The following is a 16,418-nucleotide window of genomic DNA, read 5'->3' as shown; positions in this document are numbered from 1 at the left end:
GAGAATTGCTTGAACCCAGGAGGTGGAGGTTGCAGTGAGCTGAGATCGTGCCACTGCACTCCAGCCTGGACAACAGAGCAAGACATCATCTCAAAAAACAAAAACAAACAAAAAAAAAACACTACTTCGAGGCCAGGCAGAGTGACATCTGTAATCCTAGCTACTCAGGAGGCTGAGTCAGGAGGACCACGTGAGCCCAGAAAGTTGAGACTGCAGTGAGCTGTGACCATACCACTGCACACCAGCCTGAGTGAGACCTTGTCTCTAAAAAAAACAAATAACTACTTTGAAGCCAGGCATAGTAGCACATGCCTATAGTCCCAGCTACTTGGGAGGCTGAGGCAGGAGGTTTGCCTGGCCCAGGAGGTCAAGGGTGCAGTGAGCTGTGCTTGTGCCACTGCACACCAGGCTGGGTGACACAGTTGAGACCCTGTATCAAAAAAGATTTTAAAAACTAATCTTCTTAGACTCACCAGGAAATATATTTCTTTGCTTAAAAAAAAAAAAAAATCGACAGGGATAAGTAGGTGAGTAATTAACTTTATTTATCAAGTAGGAAATCCCATCAAATTATTTAAATGCACATGATTACACCATTGATGCCTTTTGGGATATTGAATACAGGAACAGAAATACCAATGAATTATCTCTTTTCAAGTAGCAATATAGGAACGTCTCTGCACATGGATAGCACTACTGTAGTCAGGAAGACAACCTATATGCTTAGAACTTGAGGCCTCAGATTTAAAGTACTGCGACTATCCATGACACAAAATTTTCCTCTTTCCTTAGGAGCCATTTCGGTTTTACCAACTCAGACTGAGATTGTGGCTGAGTTTGATAAGTGCAGACTGCTATTCTTTCTTAAGACCTCTCCCTTTGGAGCACATTAAAAGTGGAGAGAACTGCTGTAAGTAACCCATGCAAAAAAACACATAAACAAATCCCAAACACACAAAAAACAGACTATTTTTACTACTGGTTAATTTCTTGCAGTCACCTTAGTGCCCTAAAAGATGAAGAGTATGATGCTCTAAGGCAAAGCTATTGATAACATTAAACTTTTCAGAAAGACACATTGCTATTGGCTCTGAACCTGTCACTAATGAGCTGTTCAACTTTCAAGGCCTGAATTTCATTCTCCAGGACAGAGGTTGGCAAACCATAGCCTACGGGCCAATTCCAGCCTGCTGTTTTTGTATGGCTCTCAAAATAAGAATGTTCTTTAAATTTGTAAATCATTGAAAACAATTTTGACACTGAAAATTTTATGAAATTCTAATTCAATGTCCATAAATAATGTTCTATTAGAACTATAGACTTGCTCATGTGTTGATATTGTCTAAGGCTGTGTTTGCACTAGAGCTGCAAAAATAGTTGCAAAAACCACATGGCTGAACAAGCATAATATTACCTGGCTCTTTACAGCAAGTTTGCTGATCCCTGCTCTAGAACAGCAGTGCATAATAAACTTTCTGAATTGGTGGAAATGTTCTCTAATATTGGAGTTGTCCAATAGGGTAGTCAGCAGCCAGATTCTGAGATTAAGAAATTGATTAATTTTTATCAACTTACACAGCCACATGTAGCATATACCTACTGCACAGCAGAGCTCCAGAAAAGTGAGGGATGGACTTTAGATTCTAAGAATTCTCTAAAATTCTGATACTTGGCTGGGCGTGGTGGCTCATGCCTGTACTCCCATCACTTTAGGAGGCCAAGGCAGGTGGATCATGACGTCAGGAGTTCGAGACCAGCCTGACCAACATGGTGAAACCCCATCTCTACTAAAAATACAAAAATTAGCTGGGCGTGGTGGTGCACGCCTATAATCCCAGCTACTCAGGAGGCCGAGGCGGGAGAATCGCTTGAACCCAGGAGGTAGAGGTTGTAGTGAGCCGAGATTGCGCCATTGCACTCCAGCCTGGGAGACAGTGAGACTCCGTCTCAAAAAACAACAAAAAAACCTGTAATCCCAGCATTCTAGGAGGCCAAGGCAGGCAAATCACAAGGTCAGGAGTTTCAGACCAGCCTGGCCAATATGGTGAAACCTTGTCTCTACTTAAAATAAAAAAATTAGCCTGGCATGGTGGCAGGTGCCTGTAGTCCCAGCTACTTGGGAGGCAGAGGTTGCAGTGAGCCGAGATCGAGCCACTGTACCTAGCCTGGGCAACTGAGCAAGACTCCGTCCCCAAAAAAAAAAAAAAAAAAAAAGTCTGATACTCTACATAATTTTTCAAATCATAATTTTAAGTCCCCTACCCCCATCTGAGCTATAGTAATTTAATTGGGACCTACATGACAAGAAGACTACATACGTTACTTATCTTGGTGTCACACAGGGCTGTCAGACATCTGGGGTCCTGATGGAGGTAGATGTCATTCAGGTGAAGACATCTAGGATTCAAAGAGGTAAAGAATGACAGGCTGTCCCTAAGACAGGGTCCTTTTTCTAACAGAAAAAAATTGTTTGCACCCAGACTAGGATCAACTCCACAGGAGGAGTCATTCCACTCTCAGAGGTGCAAAACACTGCCCAAAGGTACTCAGCTACAACACCAAAACAGTGCTTGGAGCCAAACCTCAATAAAGACAGTGTTTGCTCTTCCAACAGTGTAACACCATCACAGGCACCACATGAGCCTGGATAGCTGACAACCGCTGGATGATTTCTGAAACAGCTTTCTCATTATTTGTTTCAGATACCTAGGCACTCCAGGTAGAAGACGTATCAGTTGAATATTGGCTGCAAAACAGGCGTGGAAGCACTAATTGCAGACCCTGTTGTCAAACCCTTTAACAGGAATCCCCTTCTGTGTTTTCAGTTGTTTTATCCAACATTCAGGGAGTTCCTGCCATGTGCCAAGCACTGCGATTGGGATCTAGCAGTGAATAAAACAAGATATATTGTCCTTTCCTTCATGGATCTTACAAATACAGGTTAATTTACCTCCCAATTGTTTCCTGATAGATACCAACTAGCCCACAGGCCTGGCACAGAGGAGGTAGTCAATGTTGGAATGAATAGGGATATTTACCTGAAAACTGCACATGCAGACTGTCACCTGCCACTATTTCCTCCCTTCAGATGGGTGAAGGATGCCCTACTTTCAAGTCATCCTAAAACGGAAGACAAGCAAACTTAGTGATCTAGTACACAGAATATAATAAATAGCAATGCATTGTGTGTGTGTGTGTATATATATATATATTTTTTGAGATAGGGTCTCACTCTGTCTAGACTGAGTGCAGTGGCATGACCATGGTTCACTGTAGTCTCAATCTCCTGGGTCAAGTGATCCTCCCAGCTTAGCCTCCCAAGCAGCTGGGACTACAGGTGCATGCCAACACACCCACCTAATTTCTTTTTTGTTTTTTTATAGAGATGAGATCTCTTTCTGTTGCCCAGGCTTGTCTCAAACTCCTGGGTTCAAATGATCCTCCCACCTCAGCCTCCCAAAGTACTGGGAATACAGGTGCGAGCCACCGTGCCTGGCCTGTATATTTCAAAATTGCTAAAAGATACTAAATGTTTTCACCACAACAAAATATAAGTATGTGAGGTGCTAGATGTGTTAACTAGCATGATTTACTCATTCCACAATGTAAACATGTATGAAAACCTCATATTGTACCCCATATAACATATACAATTACTGTCAATTAAAAAAAAAAAAAAAAAAGACGAGCAGACATGGTATATTTCCCATGAATTTGAATGTTTGGCACCCTGGTCTAAAATAGCAGCTCCTAAGGACCCTTATCTGGAGAGATGGAAATAGAATGCTGCTTGCCATTTACCCCCATTTCTATAGCCTCAGGAATTATTTTATTTACCATTATTTGCCTTTTCCCTGCCTACAGTACTATAAAGCTAACCATCCCCCAAGCCCTACAGATATCACTAGCCTTAAGACCCCATATGTAAAAGGCTATTCACAGTTGAGGCATTCACACAAAGCACTCACATTTAGTTGAGAGAATCCTATTAAGGGAATGCCAACTGATCTAACAAAACAAGCTTTGATAAACAACTCCCCTGCCCCCCAACATCCTCCCCATTTCCTCCTGTGGAAACTAGTATGTCACTTTTCACAGCAACCGAGGGTCATCTCTTCTCAAAAGATTAGCATTCCAGGCCAGGCACGGTGCAGTGGCTCATGCTTGTAACCCCAGCACTTTGAGAGGCAGGAGGATCACTTGAGCCCAGGAGTTCGAGACCAGCCTGGACAACATGGTGAAACCTCGTCTCTACTAAAGCCTGGGCAACATAATGAGACTTTGTCTCTACAAATTAAAAAAAAAAAAAAAAAAATTAGCTGGTTGTGGTGGCACACACCTATCATCCCAACTACTTGGGAAAAAGCATTCCAAAACAAAATTACTACAAAGGGAACTCAATATCTACCACTTTAATGGGGCAACAACTGTTCATTTCTGAAAATCAGTAAGCAACTAAAGCAAATATACTGTCAGCCCAAAGGAGAAATTAGTGTGGTTGTAGTTGTTCAGTTCCCAGAGCCCCCTCAATCAATATTTTAATATTTTATTAAACAGCTAGAGAATGCCCATAATTTTAAAGTGAATTACCATCAATGTTTCCCTAATAGGGAATCCATCCCTCTACAAAGGGTGTCATGACTAGCTTTTATGGTGGGTAGTAGGAGCCATGGACTTTAATTTCAGTGAAATTAGCAAAAATCCCATTGTATCTGGCCCCCTTTGAGCACTTGGTAGGCACTAAAAATAAAGGTGTGACTTTTCCGTCTATTTTTACCAACCCCCTCTTCCCATTAGCTTTGTTCTGTTTCCAAGGTATGATTCAAGTAACTTCATGCTACCCAAACCTGTTGGACCAGAACTATTCAGGAAGGTCTGGACTTACTCTCTGCAAAAAGTCATGCTCTCACAGATTAAACCTTAATGCAAGCTTTTCCAACCCGCAGCCCAACACAAATTGGTAAACTTTCTTAACACATTATGAGGAGTTATTTTTGGAAATTTTTTTTTTAATTTAGCTATCAGTTATCGTTAGTGTTACTATATTTTATGTATGGCCCAAGACAATTCTTATCCTTCCAATGTGGCCCAGGGAAGCCAAAAAACACGCCTGCCTTAATGGATAAGCAACTATGCTGGCATCCTGGGGTAGTCAACACAAGAGTTGGCATGAACCAGGGCCAGAATGCCAACCAGCTATTGGCTGCTGTTCTCCCAGCAGTGTAACACTTGCCTAGGTACAAGACAACCTAGGCAGCTGCCTACAGCTGGAGCCAAGAGAGCTGAAGGGGTTGCACTCACCTGCAGTTGCATCTGCCACAGCCAGCCTCTCTGCAATGAAACAACTCCAGGTTAGTCAGCCAACAGTGAACACGTGTGCAGCTCAGAGTCCCTGCCCTCAAAACACCGTAACTTAGGCCTAAGCCACAGAAACAACAGCAGACAATAAAACCAATAGCTTATCCTTGTTTAGCTTTGTTTTCATCTCTTGTTACTTATACACCACAGCAGTTCAATAGTAGCAAAAGAGTCAATTAAACAAATATCAGGGAGCCTGGCTCTATCCCCTAACCAGTGTCTAGCCAAATGATACTGGGCGAGAAACCTCTCTATACCTCAGTCTCATTTGTAGAATGGAGGTGTTATATTACAGGGTCTTTCTCTGCCACCCAGGCTGGAGTGCAGTGGCACAATCATGGCTCACTGCAGCCTCCACTTCCTGGGCTCAAGTGATTCTCCTACCTCAGCCTCCTGAGTAGCTGGGACTACAGGCGTGAGCGAGCACACCAAGCCGAATGGGGATATTACTAATAGTACTCTGTAAATAGGGTGGTTGGGAGGCTTAAGTGAAATATAAGCTAATCCTCAGGATAATGTCTGGTATAGTGTGGGCACTCAGTAAACACCTGAGGAGCTACATTCCAAAAAAGGCTTAGATGGTGAATATGAGTGAGTAAAAAGGGAAAAGTTATCCAGTGAGAGAAACGGGCAGTGAACAGTGGGAACACTGGATAGAGGAGGGCCTCCAATACTTCCTGAAGGACAATAAAAACAGCACTTGGAAAAATAACTGCAGTATTGGATGTGAGGGGAATTGGAGGCAGTAGTCGTGCCAAGACCTCAACTACTGATTAAAAGCAATAACGAAAATGTTAGGCCAGGCGCGGTGGCTCACGCCTGTAATCCCAGCACTTTGGGAGGCTGAGGCTGGCGGATCACGAGTTCAGGAGATCGAGACCATACTGGCTAACACGGTGAAACCCCGTCTCTACTAAAAATACAAAAAAAAAAAAAAAAAAATTAGCCGGGCGTGGTGGCGGGCGCCTGTAGTCCCAGTTACTCGGGATGCTTAGGCAGGAGAATGGCATGAACCCAGGAGGCGGAGGTTGCAGTGAGCCGAGATCGCCCCACTGCACTCCAGCCTGGGCAACAGAGCAAGACTCCGTTAAAAAAAATAAAAATAACCAAAATGCACAAATGATAATAAATATTCCTACACAGTCACCATTTTTTTTAGACGGAGTCTTGCTCTGTTACCAGGCTGGAATGCAGTGGTGCTATCTCGGCTCACTGCAATCTCTGCTTCCCGGGTTCAAGCGATTCTCCTGCCTCAGCCTCCCGACTTCAGGCGTGCGACACCACGCCCAGCTAAGTTTTGTATTTTTAGTAGAGACGGGGTTTCACCATGTTGGCCAGGATGGTCTTCTTCTCTTGACCTCGTGATCCGCCCGCCTCGGCCTCCCAAAGTGCTGAGATTACAGGCGTGAGCCACGCGCCCGGCCTCACAGTCACCATTATAATTTATGTAAGGCTAAGATCATACCTTTTTCCAGCCATCCCCAAATTTCACTCCTGACTTCCTCCAAATAATTTAGAGGAACAGGAAAATGAGTAGAGAGGGTTCATTGTTCGCTGGGTCTAAAAACAGATCTAAAAATAGCCTGCCCCTTTCAAGGCTCGGGTTAAAGGGGCTGACTCAGTTCCACCGGACATTTGTTCCTCATAAACCTTCCAAAGTCCCTGCCCCTGGCCCTGGGAGATCGAGGCTCTCGGAGTCAGGCTCTAGGGGACTCCCTAGGGAGAAGAGGGAAGAGGGATGGTAGAAAAACAGGGGACGACTCCGAGGCCCAGGTCTCTTTCAGATGCCCTCCAAGCTCGGGGTCACGAGGGGACGAACCCCAATTTCGTCCCGTGCCCCCGCAGAAGCCACCCTGCACTGCTTCTTTCCCCAGGCTGGGAAACCTCCAAGGACTCTCCCCTCTGGGTCCTTACTCACGCGCACGTGTTCGGAGCTCCGCAGGGCGCAGCAGCACCGGCAGAGGCCGGAGGGGAAAGGGCAGCCGGGAGCCAAGGGGAACCCCGCCCCGGGGCGGCTACTGGGCGTGGCTTCGGTGGGCGGGGCCCTTGACCCCGCCTAGGAAAGGCCGGGCTTAAAAAAAAAAAAAAAATGCGAGTGCGGTGGCAGAGGTGAACCTGCTTCTTAGAGGAGAGAAGGGCTGGGGTCTGAGCAATGGCTGCGTTTGTTGGACTCCCATCCCATCTCTTAAGGGTAGAAGGGGCGCATAGTTCGCAGCTGCTCAGGAGAGAATCTGTGTGTCCTAGTGGAGCCAGGCTTCCTGCCTGCCCACACTGAGCGCCCCCGGAACGCTGGTTCCCCTCACGAGCGTGGCGCCTTTCCGTTGCTGCAGGCCCAGCCCACGCTTTTGCGCTTCCCACGCATATCCTTTTTCTGGCTTTCTGCGGCAGCGCTGTCATTCGGCTAATGGATCGCTCACCCACGCAGGTCACCTTGGTCCACGGTCTTCGGGATCTTTCCAGGAGGTTTTCGAATAGATTAAGCCAGTCACTCCTACTGCTTACCTCTGCAGGACCGGCATCCCTAGTGCCCTGCAGTGGGATTCTTCGCCAAGCTGCAGTAACTGAAGAACACTGGCTTTCTCTGCTAGACTTGCCCTGCACCATGGCACAGTCAGGCAGAGTCCTTGGTCAGGACAGACTGCCTGCAAGGCTACCAGGATTTCTTTGGAACACTAAAACTTCCCTCTCCCAGTGGCTAGAGTCCATATGATTCTGCTGGGGTCCAGAGTGGAAGGCCTACAAGCAGTGATTCCCAACTCCATTCTCTAATTCCCCCAAATTCCTTTCCGACACCCGCCCCCCAACAACAACAACCAATCCTGTAAGTTTTGCTGATCTCTTGCACCTGGCACCATTGCCAGGTGAACCCCTGGGAACCAAGCCACTGCCCTTGGCATCTGCCAACATGTTTCATTGTCTATTTCCTCAGCTCTTTCATAATGAAAAAGGTATGCTTCTTGTGCACCCCAACTCTTGCAGACCTCTCCTAAGAAAGCCCAGAGCCCCAGTTTGATTCCAGCAAGAGACCCTAGGCTGTAGGGCCAAAAAGCCACTGGAGAGGAAGTGGCAAGCTCAAATCCTCCCCAGTTTTGATGGAGTTGGATATAGGCTCTGGTTGGGAAAAGGCTTACATAAATACAGTAATTTAAAAAGTCACATGACCAGTGCTGGGCTGGTAGGCAGGAGCTCTGCTTTGCAGTTAAATAGGAATGTGGCTGAAGACTGCTGCCATAATCAATGCCCACATCCGGCTGTCACAGCGTGTTCATAAAGGAAGGTTATGAGAGCTATAAAACCAGGCAGATTGGGTGGGTAATTGTCCTACCGAGCTCTGCTAAAGGAGAAATTGCATTGGCATCTCATATATTTCGCTTTCTTTCCTTCCAAACACACAAAGTGGAGAGGGCAGAGCTACCCTGAAGATTCATGAAAAGGAAAGATAGGGTGTGGGTGTGTGTGTGTGTATGTGTGTGTGTGAATGTGCATGTGTGCTTTCAGAGAAGAGACAAGAAGTAACTGAGGACAGGGAGCTATGCAGACCTTTGGGGAGAGAGGGACCAATAATCTGGTGATGACTGGATTCAGATTAGTCCAGGTAGAAGGCAGGATTTGTGTGGAAGGCCAGCCATTATAAATAAGGCTGTGAGGTAAGCCATATTTTCATGTCCTGTTGAACAAGTGGTCAACTTTTTGGGCTATAGGTCTTTCAATGACCTTTGGAGAAAAACCTAGATGATGATTTCTTTTCCAACTTAAAAATCTTTCATAGTCAACCTTTTTGACTTCCATCCTTTTAAATTCTGAATTAATTTTGATGGGTTGATTTATGTTTTCTTTTACCTGTAATATCAACTATTTTTCTACTTTTTTGTTTCTTCTTGCAAAGACAAAATTATCGAGAATAATAACAAAAAATAAAAGGGAACATTTCTAGAAAAAAAGATGCAGCTAGATGGAAAGCAAAGGACAAGGGGAAGTCCATTAGCTCTGAGTTTGACCTCATAACTTAAAGCTGACCTCAAGTGACACCAGGTCCCCAAGCTTCTTCCCTGCCTTTCCCTTTCTCCTCCATCTCTCCTCTCATTCCTGCTTCCCTCCTTGATGCCTTCTGCCTCTAAGACTGCTCCTTTTCTTTCTCCCTGGACAGGGAGAAAAACCACCAGTAGAGAAATATCTAGTCATTTGTTCAGTTAGTCAGTCACTCAGTCAATCAACATTTACGAAACATCTATCATGTGCCAGACTCTGTTCAGATGCTGCAGATAAAGTCAGAACAATAGAGATTCCTGCCTGCCTAAAGCTTACAGTCTAGTGGAGAAGAATGACAAGTACTATATGTATACTTGGTCACATGTCTGGGGGCAGCTAACATAGCCTAGGGGGTCAGGAAGAGTACTAGAGATAGCTGTATTCTCTCTGGCTGATCCTAAGGGCTTAGAGTAGAGGAGGGACCCCTCCTCCATCCCTGCACTCCTCTTGCTGCTATGTACTAGCTACCCAATTAGAGTGGGGCTCTTCAGTTGTCCTTGTTATTTCTCAAAAGCATAGTTGGATTGGCAAGGATGTGGAGAAATTGGAACCCTCATACACTGCTGGTGGGAATGTAAAATGGTGCAGCTGCTTTGGAAAACCGTCTGGCAGTTCCTCAAATGATTAAACATAGAGTTACTTTATGACTCAGCAATTCCAGTCCTAGGTATGCACCCAAGAGAAATTAAAGCCCGTCACACAAAAGCCTATACAGAAATGTTTACAGCAGCATTATTCATAATAGCCCCCCAAAACCAAACGTTCATTACTTTGATGAATGGATAAACAAAATGTGGCATATCCACACAATGGACTATTACTTGGCCATAAAAGGGAATTAATCCTGTAATCCCAGCACTTTGAAGAGGCTAAGGCAAGAGGATTGCTTGAGCCCAGGAGTTCAAGACCAGCCTGGGCAACATAGAGATGGGACCCCATCTCTACAAAAAATAAAAAAATTAGGTGGGCATGGTGATACACAACTGTAGTCCCAGCTACTTTAGGGGGCTAAGGTGAGAGGATTGCTTAAGCCTGGGAGATTGAGGCTGCAGTGAGCTGTGATCATGCCATTGCACTCCAGCCTGAGTGACAGTGAAACTCTGTCTCAAAAAAAAAAAAAGAGGCCAGGCGTGATGGCTCACACCTGTAATCCTAGCACTTTGGCAGGCTGAGGCAGGCGGATCACTTGAGGTCAGGAGTTTGAGACCAGCCTGGCCAACATGGTGAAACCCCGTCTCTACTAAAAATACAAAATATTAGCTGGGTGTGGTGGCTTGTGCATATAGTCCCAGCTACTTGGGAGGCTGAGGCAGGAGAACGGCTTGAACCCGGGAGGCGGACATTGTAGCCAGCAGAGATGGAGCCACTGCACTTCAGCCTGGCAACAGAGCAAGACTCTGTCTCAAAAGAAAAAAAGAAAAAAATGAATCATGTACTGATTCATGCTATAACATAGATGAACCTTGAAAACATTAAGATAGGCGGGGTGCGGTGGCTCACGCCTGTAATCCCAGCACTTTGGGAGGCTGAGGCGGGCGGATCACAAGGTCAGGAGATCGAGACCATCCTGGCTAACACAGTGAAATCCCGTCTCTACTAAAAAATAGAAAAAATTAGCCAGGCATGGTGGCAGGAGCCTGTAGTCCCAGCTACTCAGAAGGCTGAGGCAGGAGAATGGCGTGAACCCAGGAGGCGGAGCTTGCAGTGAGCCGAGATTGTGCCACTGCACTCCAGCCTGGGCAACAGAGTGAGACTCCATCTAAAAAAAAAAGAAAGAAAAGAAAACATTAAGATAAAGAAGCTAGTCACAAAATGTCACATATTGTTTGATCCCGTTCATATGAAAGTCCAGAATAGGAAAATCTGTAGAGACAGGAAGTAGATTGGGGTGGCTTAGGGTTGAGTGGGGGACAAGGTGATAGCTAAGGGGCTTGGAGTTTCTTTTTGATGTGATGAAAATGTTCTGAAATTGTGACAATGGTTGCATGTAGCTGTGACTATAATAAAAACCATTGAATTGCACTCCTTAAATGTGTAGGTTTTAGGGTGTGTGAATTACATCTCAATAAAACTGTTTAAATAACAACAATGAAAAGCATGTGGGGCCGGGTATGGTGGCTCACTCCTGTAATCCCAGCATTTTGGGAGGCTGAGGTGGGAGGATCACTTGAGCCCAGGAGCACAAGACCAGCCTGGACAACATAGCAAGACTCTGTCTCTATATATTAAAAAATAAATAAATAAAATAAAACAAAATATGGCCGGGTGCGGTGGCTCAAGCCTGTAATCCCAGTACTTTGGGAGGCTGAGGTGGGCAGATCACGAGGTCAGGAGATTGAGACCATTCTGGCTAACACAGTGAAACCCCATCTCTACTAAAAATACAAACAATTAGCCAGGTGTGGTGGCAGGTGCCTGTAGTCGCAGTTACTCTAGAGGCTGAGGCAGGAGAATGGTGTGAACCCGGGAGGCAGAGCTTGCAGTGAGCCAATATCACGCCACTGCACTCCAGCCTGGGCAACAGAGTGAGACTCCGTCTCAAAATTAAAATAAAATAAAATAAAATAAAATAAAATAAAATAAAATAAAATAAAATAAAACACACACACACACAGTTATAAAAGAAAGCAGCATACTTGAGAGCCTGAAAAAAATCTGTAATTCTGCTTGTAATTGTGGGCTGCATGGTCACTGTCAATTTTTTTTTTGAAGTGGAGTCTCACTCACTCTGTCACCCAGGCTGGAGTGCAGTGGCATGATCACTGCAACCTCTGCCTCCTGGGTTCAAGCGATTCTCTTGCCTCAGCCTCCCGAGTAGCTGGGATTACCGGTGTGCACCACCATGCTCAGCTAATTTTTGTATTTTTTGTAGAGACCAGGTTACACCATGTTGTCCAGGCTGGTCTCGAACTCCTGGGCTCAAGTGATCTGCCCGCCTCAGCCTCCCAAAGAGCTGGGATTAAGACATGAGCCACCATGTCCGGCCTGTCATTGTCAATTTTAAGGACTAAAATAAAAAGGACTTTGTATTCTGGGTCCTGTGGCCTCTCAGAGCTCTGTCCTCTATCTATGGAAAAACTGAAGACATTTGGCCAGCAGCACAGATGCAAAGGGGTGGACTGGGCGTTCCCATGCTTTTCTTCCATAATTCAACCCCCTCGCTGTGACTCAGTTTAACATGTATGGCATACCTGCTATGTAGAAGGCATGTGGGACCTGAAAGAGCCACAGTCTCTTTATTCCCTCTAATGTTTGAAATTGTTATTAACATATTGCCTTCTGTTTAAACAAACAAAGCTCTTTAGACAATAGGCAATGTGATACAAAGCATAGTTGCAAGGCAGCCTGGGACTGTGGGCTCCCTCTACAGCATGTAGGGAAACATCATCGTGACACCAGCTAGAGTGAGATCAATTCCCAGTCCTTCTTGGAGTTGAACAAGTTCCAGGACTTGGTTCCTTCCTCACATGCCTTCAATCACCTCTTCATTTGGTTTCTAGCTCAATTTGTTAGTCTATTTCCATACCCCTGATTTTCTCACCAGCCCCACCCCCACAATGTCCAAATTGGCCCTCCAATACTGAAACCATTTGCCGGAAATTCATTAAACTGAACGCATGGGAAATTACAGAGGAGATTTCATTTGTCGCTTAAGCTCAAATATAGAAAGTAATTTTAAAAGGACAGTGGCGGTGAGAGGCTATTTTTATCTTGCTTGTTTGTGCTGAGTTTTCTTATCTTGCTGTCTCTCGTTCTTTTCCTGGCTACCTCTCTTCCTCTTTGCTTCTTCTTTAAACTAAACATTGACCCTTTTAAATCTTTGTCAGGTTGGTTCTCTTACCTTGTTTTTAGAGTCTTTGTCTGACTTCATCATTCATTCATTGAACCAATATTGAGTATATGCCATGTGGCAGGCCCTGTGCTAGGCTCTAGGAGGGATACAATGATAAATAAAACAGACATAGTCCTTACCTTTATGGAGATTACAATGGACATCAGGTAGAGTGAGTTCAGATTTGGTCACAGGAAAGCCTCCAGGTAGGCCTGCCCTGGCCCAGCTCAAACAGATACTTTAAGAAAAGGAGATTCTGCTGCTCTCTCAGGCATCCACTTGATGGAGTTACTTGCACCTTTGTGGTGCTAAGTTTACCAAATAGTAAATAGGCATGTAAAATAGTCAGAACCTCAGCATGTTTATTGGACAATAAACCAAATATCTCACAGCAATGTAAGGAAACTAAAGACCTAGGTTTCTGTGTGATATATACAAGCTCCCTGGGTAGAGAGAACATGAACCTAGGAGTCAGATGTGGATTTGATTCTGACTCCACCACTTACATGTTAGCTGTTTGACTTTTAGGTACATGACCTCTGGCCTCAGTTCCATCACCTATAAAATGGGAATAGTAATCTCTATATTTTAGGGCTGTCGTGAGGATTAAATGAGATGTCATATATAAGAGATCAGGCAGGTACTCAATGCATGTTGCTTCCTTTCCATTACTTCCCTATCCTACACTTGAATCCCACAATTTAAAATAAATAAATAACCAACCTGGGCAACACAGTGAGACCTCGTCTCTATTTATTTAAATAAATAAGTAAATAGAGATACAAAGATAAATAGATAAATAAATATAAAGCCTAGTCTCCCAATTGACTGGAAATGAGGAGTCTCAAGTGATATTCACCAATTATACGACCAGAGAAATGGGTTGTTTCTATATTGTTTACTATACATTGCACTATGCATGCAACTTATGACAGATCACTGTCTTATTCTGGGATAAGAGAAAGGCAAAAAAACCCCGAAATTATAGGAAAAAGACTGAAATGAGATATAACAAAGGACTTCCTCACCATGAGGGCTAGGAATATAAGTGGATGCCTGAGAGAGCTGCAAAATCTCCTTTTCTAAGAGCATCTGTTTTGGCTGGCCCAGGGCAGGCCTACCTGGAGGTCAAGAATAAACCTGATGGCCTCTTCATGTCCCATTTAGCCTAAGGAACCCTTTCAGGAGGAATTGCTGGTCCTCTTCCTTTTCCAAGCCAGGCATGCTGCCAAGGCTTATTGCTCAAAAGGAAAGGAAAAAAATGGCAGCTGCCATTTCAGGCACTTAATAATTACACTAAATTAAGAAATTGCTGATTTGGAGGCCGGGCGCGGTGGCTGACGCCTGTAATCCCAGCACTCTGAGAGGCCGAGGCGGGCGGATCACGAGGTCAGGAGATCGAGACCATCCTGGCTAACATGGTGAAACCCCGTCTCTACTAAAAATACAAAAAATTAGCCGGGCGAGGTGGCACACGCCTGTAGTCCCAGCTACTCAGGAGACTGAGGCAGAAGAATGGCGTGAACCATGGAGGCAGAGCTTGCGGTGAGCAGAGATCGCGCCATTGCACTCCAGCCTGGGCGACAGAGCGAGACTCCATCTCGAAAAAAAAAAAAGAAATTGCTGATTTGTTTTACCTGATTCCTCCTCTCTGATAAGGAAGAAATATCGATTTATTTTTTTTTGAGGAAATAAAACAACCAAGTGCAAAAAAAAAAAAAAGAAGAAGAAGAAGAAATATCTTCAATCAGAGATTCCCCGAAGTTGAAAAGGAAGCCTGAGCTCCAACTGCGGAAATTGGCAGAGGTCACACTTAAAGGAACAAGGGCTCGGCAGGCAGCGCTAGGATTCCAGGATTCTCTCTCCCACCCCATCCGTAGGAGATCTCAGGCTGCCTTTATTTATTTATTTATTTATTTATTTATTTATTTATTTATTTATTTATTTATTTATTTTTGAGATGGAGTTTCGCTTTCGTTGCCCAGGCTGGAGTACAATGGTGTGATCTCGGCTCATGGCAACCTCTGCCTCCCAGGTTTAAGCAATTCTCCTGCCTCAGCCTCCCAAGTAGCTGGGATTACAGGCATGCGCTACCACACCTGGCTAATTTTGTATTTTTAGTAGAGATGGGGTTTCTCCATGATGGTCAGGCTGGTCTCGAGCTCCCAACCTCAGGTGATCTGCCCGCCTCGGCCTCCCAAAGTGCTGGGATTACAGGCGTGAGCCACCGTGCCAGACCTGCCTTTTTTCTACAGTTATTTGCAAAGGGGATTAGTTTAGTTGTCCTTTTCTCCCTTCACCACCACCTTCTTCTTATTTTCCTTGCTCTTCTTTTCCTTTCTTCCTCTCTTGTGCCACCTCCTTTTCTATTTTCTCCTCCTCCTTCTTCCCTCCTCCAATCTCCATTTCAGCTGCTGGATCTCATTGCCCAACCCACTGGAATTTCTGTTCCAAGAACGTTAGCACTCCTTCTTGATCTAAAGTAACAATAGGCCGAGTGTGATGGTTCATGCCTGTAATCCCAGCACTTTGGGAGACTGAGGTGGGCAGATCACCTGAGGTCAGGAGTTTGAGACCAGCCTGGCCAACGTGGTGAAAACATGTCTCTGTCTCTACTAAAAATACAAAAATTAGCTGGGCGTGGTCACAGGCTCCTGTAATCCCAGCTAATCGGGAGGCTGAGGCATGAGAATCTCTTGAACTTGGGAGGCGGAGGTTGCAGTGAGCCAAGATTGTGCCACTGCACTCCAGCCTGGGTGACAGCAAAAGACTTTGTCTCAAAAAAAAAATAATAAATTATAAACTAACAGTACTATTCTGATAATAAAGATAATGCTCTGTATTTGTGTAGAGCAAGTTTTCCCAATGTATAGTTAGGTGCACTGGGAGTAGATATTTATGTGCAGGATTTTCAGAGCCTGTCATGTGCTAATGTGAGTTGCGAATGTCCAGCAGGAGTTAGAATATGGGAACTCACATTTTGCAAACCTCTTTGACCTTTCTTTTTCTTCATACCCTGGGATAACTGGTCTTTGGAACACATTTCAGAAACACTTACATCATGTGTTAGACTCTTTAAAAATGCTGTAACATTTGTCATCTTATTTGATCCCTACAACTACTCTATGATAAGACAAGGAAGTTATATTAGTCTTGCTTTACAGACGAGTAAAACAGACCCAGAGAGGTTACATGCCTG

General features: G+C 44.7%; 2 protein-coding genes and 1 non-coding gene across 3 annotated transcripts in view; 1 reads left to right on the top strand and 2 right to left on the bottom strand.

Moving 5' to 3' along the window:
- Window positions 1-7,348, bottom strand: part of MATR3 (matrin 3) — a 56,411-nt gene extending 49,063 nt beyond the window's left edge. The window contains exons 1-4 of the mRNA XM_055389136.2: window positions 7,277-7,348; window positions 5,302-5,331; window positions 3,039-3,120; window positions 2,319-2,397 (exon numbers count right to left, since the gene is read on the bottom strand). The gene's annotated coding sequence lies outside the window, so the exon portion shown is untranslated. The remainder of the gene's footprint in view (window positions 1-2,318; window positions 2,398-3,038; window positions 3,121-5,301; window positions 5,332-7,276) is intronic.
- The window catches only part of SIL1 (SIL1 nucleotide exchange factor), a 316,769-nt gene continuing 301,143 nt past the window's right edge, over window positions 793-16,418 (top strand). Inside the window, exon 1 of the mRNA XM_055389147.2 lies at window positions 793-910. The gene's annotated coding sequence lies outside the window, so the exon portion shown is untranslated. The remainder of the gene's footprint in view (window positions 911-16,418) is intronic.
- Window positions 2,466-2,666, bottom strand: LOC115934818 (small nucleolar RNA SNORA74). Its single transcript, XR_004070561.1, has one exon. It is a non-coding gene; the product is annotated as a small nucleolar RNA SNORA74 (small nucleolar RNA).

This window comes from Gorilla gorilla, chromosome 4 (assembly GCF_029281585.2).
Source record: "Gorilla gorilla gorilla isolate KB3781 chromosome 4, NHGRI_mGorGor1-v2.1_pri, whole genome shotgun sequence".
NCBI lineage: Eukaryota > Metazoa > Chordata > Mammalia > Primates > Hominidae > Gorilla > Gorilla gorilla.
This window is presented reverse-complemented; position numbering and strand designations above follow the sequence as displayed.